A 7,792-nucleotide genomic window follows, 5' to 3' on the forward strand; every position below is an offset into this window, starting at 1 on the left:
TAGTCTTCCTAGTGTTTGAAGTGTCCCCAGTGAAGACTTGCTGCTTGCAGCCCTCCTCCCTGTCCCCATCCCAGGGATGTGTCCCCGAGCCAGGGGTGAGGCCGTCCTCCCGACAGCCCCTGCAGTAGCTTCCCTGGGTCGGCTCCAGGGTGTCCCAAGTCATAGGTCTTCCCCTCTCTTTCCTGACACATGTCTTATGTTGGAGACCATGTTCAGTTAATTTTACAGTAAAGGGTGAGTGAAAAATAAATTTCCTGATAAATTGTTCTCAGGTTGTCTTGTATTGTAATATGTATTGTAATATGATTTTTTTGATTTCACAGAGAAGAAGGGAGATCGAGGGAGGGAGATAGAGAAACATTAATGATGAGAGAAAGTCATTGATGGGCTGCCTCCTTCACGCCCCCTACCGGGGATCGAGCCCGAAACCCAGGCATGTTGCCCTGACCAGGCATGGAACTGGGACCACCTGGTTCATAGATTGACGCTTAACCACTGAGTCACCCCACCTGGGCTGTTACCGAATATTTTGAGCCCTTTACTCAATTCTCCCTCCCCCGCCCCCTTCTCCCCGTAACCACCATTCTGGGATCTGGATCTATGAGTTGAATTGGTTTTGTCTGTTCATTGGTTACTCCTTTTGTTTTACATTCCAACCACCATGAATGTCTAAGGCTGAAAAGGAGGGTTTTGTTTTGAGTTTTAAGCCCTAGGTTAAGAGACCTTGTAATTCACTTTGGTGCTAAGCCTTTGAGTTAAAGTAAGACATCAAGGTCTCCTTTAAGCTCTGGGCATTTTTTGGTCATCTGACTCTTTGATAATTTCTTCCCTCCGTGTTCTCCGGTTTCTCTCGAGCACAGATGTGATGTGGATGTTGGAAATCCTGGACCAATCTTCCAAAATGGTTACCTTGTATCTTAGGTCTTCTTTTCTTTGTTATTGGACATGCTTTTGAGGGTGTTTCTTAAAATCTGCCTTCCAATATTTTCTTTGGACAATTCTATATTTTAAGAGAATTCCAAGCTCTGCCTTGGTTGTGCTGTATGTGAGCCGGGCCCCACCCCCCAACATTGGGCTGTGGACATTCCTTGTGTGCAGGGTTCGCGGACCCACCCAGCAGCACCCCCAGAGCACATACCGGGAGGAGGGTCAGGGCACTGGCGTTAGCCAGGCAGGCACACAGGCGGGCAGCTTCCTGGTGACACAGCCCCCACTGCAGGCTCCAGAATTTGCCTTCCATCAGAGGTAAGGCAGCAACGCCTTGTGGCTCAGGCAACACTATCCACAGGCTACGGGGGGAGTCTTACCTGGTTTACTGATGCCCACCAAGACAGTGCCAATAAAGTCCTTTGCTTACCTGTTTCTGGAAATCACAACAGTCCCCAGCCAGCATCTCCCAAAAAGAAGAGGGTGTTTTTTCCCTCAGACAAACATCCCGAATCGTGAGGGCAGACAGGATATCTGTCCCAAGGATGGTGCTCAGGCCTTTTCCTGAGATTGTCCTGGGATTTTCCTGCAGCCTCTTTCTGGCCTTTTCTTTCCCCAGATAAAGGCTGTCAGAGTTTCTGAGCAGCATAAAGATCCTGGATTCATATCCAGATTGTAGTCTTAAAGGGCCTTGGGAGGGCCATGGGGATCCTGGGTGCTGTGGACTGGCTGTGTGTGGGGCCAGAGCAACAGTCCAGCAGCATCCAGAGCAACAGTCCAGGAGCATGCAGACAGGGGGAACCAAGGAGTGTGGCGAGGAATTTCCACACCTGCCCCCTCTACCTTTCCCAGCTCTAGCCCCTGCCATCCAGCCAGGTGAGGCTTTCCTAGGAGGTAGTGTGGGCTTCCTTCCTAACTCCTGGAGTGAATCAGCTAGCCAAAGATGAACACAGGACATGAGGCCTCGAGGCTGGACGTCAATGGAATGGGAGCTGGGGGTTGTGCAGTGGGGAGCAGGGTTGTTCAGGGGGGAGGGGGAGTCAGGCAGAGGGCACCTGCCTGAGTAATGCTGTGTGGGTTTCCAGGCACAGTGGGCTGACAGCCAGGCTTGCAGCGATGCCTTCTGGGGGGCCAGGATGCTCCTTGAGCTTTCAGGGGGAAGCCTGGGCTGAGCCACCTCTCAGAGCCAGGCCAGTGCCCTAGGGAAGCAGGTGTGGCCATTCGTCCATTCAACACAAGTGACAGCTTTATCCTGATGAAAACGGGAGATTTCCTGAGTTCCCTGGGTGGTTCTGCTGAGAAGTGCTGTGGGGGCTCTGGCCCATGCCATGTTTGGAAGGTCCTCGGGAACTCTAATGCTGCGGTCATAGGCCATGGTGTTCTTCCCGCGGTGAATCTGCTTCTGTCTCCTCATTAGGATGCTTTCGTCTGTCTCCAGGTGGGCCAAGGATGCCTTCGAGTCGCAACTTCCCCGTTGATGCTTTCCTTTCTTTTCCAGAGTCATTCCCATCTCAAGGTGGGAGGAGTTTTCTACCTGGCAATTTCCTCGTTCACCTCAGTCATTTCATTTTCTCCACGGCGCTCGCCCAGTCTGAGCATCGAGGGCGGGGCTTCGGGGTGGTAAAGCTGTCAGGTCTGTGGTTGCAGGCCCTCTTCCCTGGGGAGGGGGTGGTGGCCTCGGCGCCCCGGGCGCCCTCTGTGCCCTGAGCCATTGGTGCTGACCGTGGGGGAGGATGCGGTTGGCATTGTGGTCACAGCGGCTCCTGTAACTTGGGGGACTTTGTGGGCCACAGGCCATGTCCTAGGGCCCCAGCCGGTGCATCATCTTCCGTGAGGCACACCCATCGGTTGATTCTTCTATGTGCCCTGGTGGGGATCGAACCCACAACCTTGTCCTAGTCTGGAGGGCCCTCTAACCAACCGCGGTATTCTGCCGGGCTGCCAATGACACGCCAACCCCTCTGTCGCAGCCTAGTTAACGTCTCCTTGCGGTGGAAGTGATCTTTAAACCCTCTTGCCCTGGCAGCCACTGGGACATGTCCTGAGGCTGAAATGAGGTTTATTCAGTGGGCTCGATGTGGGCTGCGCCATAGCACATCCGGCAGTTTCCCGGGGTCTGTAGGAAAATCCTCTATTAGTCAGTACGGTGAATCATCATTAAACGAGGGTCCTGTTCCTACGAGGTGCCCTCCCCATTTAACAATCACGGTTAACAGAGGGTGATCCACATCTCTGCCCCCAACAATATCACGCCAACGTGACGTCTTAGCCCACGTGATGTTGCTTGGTGCCCGGCCTGACGTCGCATCTTTGGGGCCCAGAGGCTGGACACCCAGGTTCCTGATGGAGCTGGCTGCGGACTGGCTGCCTTCATGGGCCTCGGCCTCTGTCCGTGAAAGTGGAGACGGAGTTGGGGAGCCCCTCGGCCAACAGCATTCCCTGCGCGTTTCACCCAGGAGGCCCCGGTCAGATTCAGTTCCCGAGATCATGATCCTTGGGGCGCAGAGGGTGTAGCGCCTTTGTCCTGCTCCCTCTGCGCCCTGGCCACGGTCACTTTAGAGACATTCCAAGCGTGTTTCTCTGCTTCCCTCTCCTGGGCACCTTGGGAATAACACCCGGGCGCAGGAGCTCAGGAAAAGCGGCCGGGTAGAGGGCATCACCTGCATGTTGAATGCTGCCATCTCGTGGGCACCTTGGGAATAACACCCGGGCGCAGGTGATCAGGCAAACCTGGGGGTAGAGCGGATTATTTGTGAATGTTGAACTCCATTTGCGGGTCATGTTGTTGAAGTTTCTTACATCACATTGAGGTTTTAGTGGCCGTCTGTTGGTTCTGAAAGAGGTAGGCTCTGTCCCTGAATGAGAGGTGTGTTAAATCTATTACGATTATCAATTTGTCTATTTTCCCTTAAGTCTTTTTTATATTCTTTGAGTGTGTTATTAAGTTCAGACCTTTTTACCCATTCTGAAACAACCAGCTTTAGAACAACTCACTTTATTTTTCCCTTGAAAATATGTTTCCGTACCTTATACCTTCTGTTATCCAAAGCATACGCTTTCTTCCCAATTAATTAAAATTTGTAACTCTTTAAAACCTTTGATTTTAGTGACCCCTCTAAAGTAAGCAATTACTACTCTTTAGATTGAGTTTTATGAACACATTTCAAACATACTCTCCGTTTCAAAAAGCACACCTCCCACAAATTATAAGACATTAAATCAACAGCTTGAAATTTAAAAAGGAATAGTTGAAATAAGTTAAATTGATTTACATAGATTGCTAAGGTTCTCCTTTTTCTTTTCCTTTTTCTTTCCTTTCAAAAAGGCTCACCTCCCAGAAACTTGTATTTTATTTTAGTATTTTAAAAGATTATCTAGATAAGAGTTTTTGACCAGGTATTTGCATTTGAAAGGTCCGAGGACTGGGTTTCATAAAGCCAATTATCTATGTGAATCTGAGGAACTGAGGAGGTTTTGGGGAGGTAAAAAGATTTGGTGGGCTTGGATATTTTGGAGTCACACCTGTGGCCCTATAAAGACTAATTGTAAAATAAGGACAGTCACTCTTAAAAACTTAAGGATTGGGAAATATTGGCAAAAGACTAACAAATTCATTCATCCATTCTTTGAAATGGGCTAGTGCTAGGGTGAGGGCGAGGGCGAGGGCGAGGGCGAGGGCTAGGTTTAGAGCTAGGGCTAGGTTTAGGGTTGTTAGCGTTAGGGCTAGGGTTCCTTCAGCCTGCATGGGGATTCAACTGTCGATGGTGACCACACGATATTTTTCTGACTCATAATCTATATGTCTGAGTCCATTTGTCCACTCAGAGCAGGAGTCTCACAGGGAGGAGCCGCTCCTTTGTGTCTGTACCACCTTGCTCCCACTCACGGTCTGATCCTCAAACAGGAGCTCCCTGTTCATACAAACTCCACTCAGTACACAGAGCTAACCATATTATGCCCACCCATGATCTAGCATGTAGAAGGTGGGTTCCCACCAAACCACAGGAGGGATGTGTGAAGCCAGAGGACAGGGGTATCCACTGTTGGCTGCATCTTCATCTTCTGTGATCTGGCCTTCATAAGGGCCAAAGTGCAGACCCACCGGCAGATCCGATTCCTCTTTCCACACTCCAAGCACAGCCTCGGGGATGCTTCACAGTCTGATTTTCAACCCAGGGGGCAGAGTGAAGGCTGAGTGGTTGGGGTGCCCCTTGTCCACTGCACTGTCTTTTACAAATATAGGGGGCCCATGCACAGCACAGCTGTCAATGAAGAAGTTCTGACACTTCTCACAACCTGGAAGCAAGAGGAACAGGGATCAGGAAAGGTGTAGTGCATGTTCCCGGATGTAAAGAGTTTCAGAGAGAACCCAGGCACTCACATAATTGAGCCTCAATCCTGTACTCCAGGTCACTAGAGGAAAGGAATGATTTGGGCACCCAATGACCAGATGAAATTATTGTATCAAGATATAACATGCTTCTTGGTGAGGGTCACTTACAGAGGTAGTCGCCGTCCTGGGTGTTCGCTGACCTCTTGGTACATGTGGCCCTTTCTTTCTTGTAAGCTGTACATCTTCACTTCCATCCCCTTCCTCCTGAATTCTAAGTTGGAGAAGAGCAGGTGAGAGAGGGTGGTGGGGTGTGGAGTGTTGGTCCCTGTTTTGTCAGAAAACACACAATCTCCTCCCATTAAATTATTACCTGTTCTGCCCAGCCAGGTGTGGCTCAGCAGTTGAGCGTCGACCTAGGATCCAGGCGATCAGGGTTCGATTCCCGGTCAGGGCACATGCCCAGGTTGCGGGCTACAGCCAATCAATGACTCTCTCATCATGGATGTTTCTATCTCTCTCCCTCTCCTTTCCTCTCTCTGAAATCAATAAAGATATATTTTTTAAAAATTATTACCTGTTCTTCTATATACTCTTGGTATTTTCCTCTGGTAAGTAAGAGAGACTAAGGCTCCACAAAGACTACCAAAGACGGATTCAATTTTAGTTTCTAGATTTTTCCCATTATCAGGGAAAATCTTTCCCAATCTTTACTCATTCATAAAATATTTATTGAGGGCACATTATGGGTTAGGTATTGAGTAAAGGCTTGGGCGTACAACACCAAGAAAGTATGGTTGCTATTATCACAGATGGATTTATTGGAAAACTTGCATGTGTCAGTTACTTTAAATATAATGTAATGCTCTCAAACAATATATGAGTTATGTATCCTTATGTTCCCTTTACACATGAGCATTCAGGAGCTCAGGGTTTATAAGATTTGCCCAAAGTTCCAGTGCTACCTTCTGTCTCAGCTTAGTCCAGCTTCAATCCAGGCCTCTGCAGTCTACCCCACATACATAAGCCATACTCATCAGCCTTTCTAGAGGACTTAGTGGAACTGAAACCTCCAAATTATTTTCTCTTACCCAATTTTGGTCTAGAGTGCTGTCCAGAGGTACTTGCTTCCCCAGGAGGGGACACTGGTTTCTGGGCCGGCTATGAACCACTTGTGGTCAGCAGATTTGCTGTTCCTGACAATTCCTTCAAACTGGAATCATTACTTAATGGTGCCCTGGACATTGCCTGCAATGTAAAAGTCACACGTTAAAAGACAACATTCATTTCTTAATGCTTTAAGACTTATATTTTACATGCATGACTTTAATCAATACTTCAACAACCCTTGGAAATACCTGGGAAGTATGAATATTAGAGGGAAAAGAAAGGGCCATGTGGGTAGTGAATCCAAGATTGGAACCCATGCCTTAAGGCTCTTTCCTTTCAGTTTTCTCTATAGTAGTGAAAGTGAGGGGTATTGGGGAGAGAAAAAAGAAATAGTTGGCAGAAACATATCTAAACAATACAGAAATTGGTGTTGAAATTTGCAAATTGTTGTATCTTGGAAAGAATATTTGTGATTAGTTTAGCTGGCTCCCATCAATTATGTTTGAGTAAGGTTGTATCACTAGCTAGTTCTCTTCAGTTTCCTGATCGATAACATGCGAATTCTTTTTTTCTTTTTCTTTTTTAAAATATACCTTTATTGATTTCAGAGAGGAAAGGAGAGGGAGAGAGAGAGATAGAAACATCAATGATGAGAGAGTCATTGATCGAGCCTGCAACCCGGGCATGTGCCCTGACCGGGAATCGAACCCTGATCGCCTGGATCCTAGGTCGACGCTCAACCACTGAGCCATGCCCGGCTGGGCGCATGCTAATTCTTAATGTTATAGTGAACATGAAATATAATGATGTCCACACCAAAGTGTTTTGTGAGCTATTTAATACTGACTGTGAGATTACAGTCTTCTTATCAGTTTACCCCTCAGCCATCTCCATATTTGAAATTGCACATTAATTATCTTTAGTATTCATTGACCTTCCTCTAGTTTAATTTGTAAATATGAAATCATTCATTCAGCAAACATTCAGGGGACCCTCAGGGACCCTGAGCTGAGCCTGGGACTTCTAGAAGAATCAGCCTCTCAAAGAGCTCACAATGCAGAGCCAGGCAGGCTGAACAAATGGTTCCAAACAAGATGAGAGTGGCCTAATTAGAGCTCAGAGAAAGAAGCTGGTACTTCCTCCTACAGGAGTGGACCTTTGAAATCAGTTCCAGATGGATAAGTTTCTATTGAATAGTGTGTAACATAGATGAAGTCCTTAAGTCACGTTATTATTTATTTGTTGTTCCTCAGTCATCAAACCTGAAGCTTTTCAGGGATGGGAGATGCTTTCTTTTATTGGAGTGGGAGGCTCTGATACTGGGGATCCTGCGCCCTTCTTCATCTGGGACCACCCACTGTACAAACTGCCTATACGTCAGTGAGCTTCTGTTAGTTAGAGGGTCTTAGTGCACCTCTCACTGAA

Source organism: Miniopterus natalensis, chromosome 22, assembly GCF_054644295.1.
Source record: "Miniopterus natalensis isolate mMinNat1 chromosome 22, mMinNat1.hap1, whole genome shotgun sequence".
NCBI classification, from domain to species: domain Eukaryota; kingdom Metazoa; phylum Chordata; class Mammalia; order Chiroptera; family Miniopteridae; genus Miniopterus; species Miniopterus natalensis.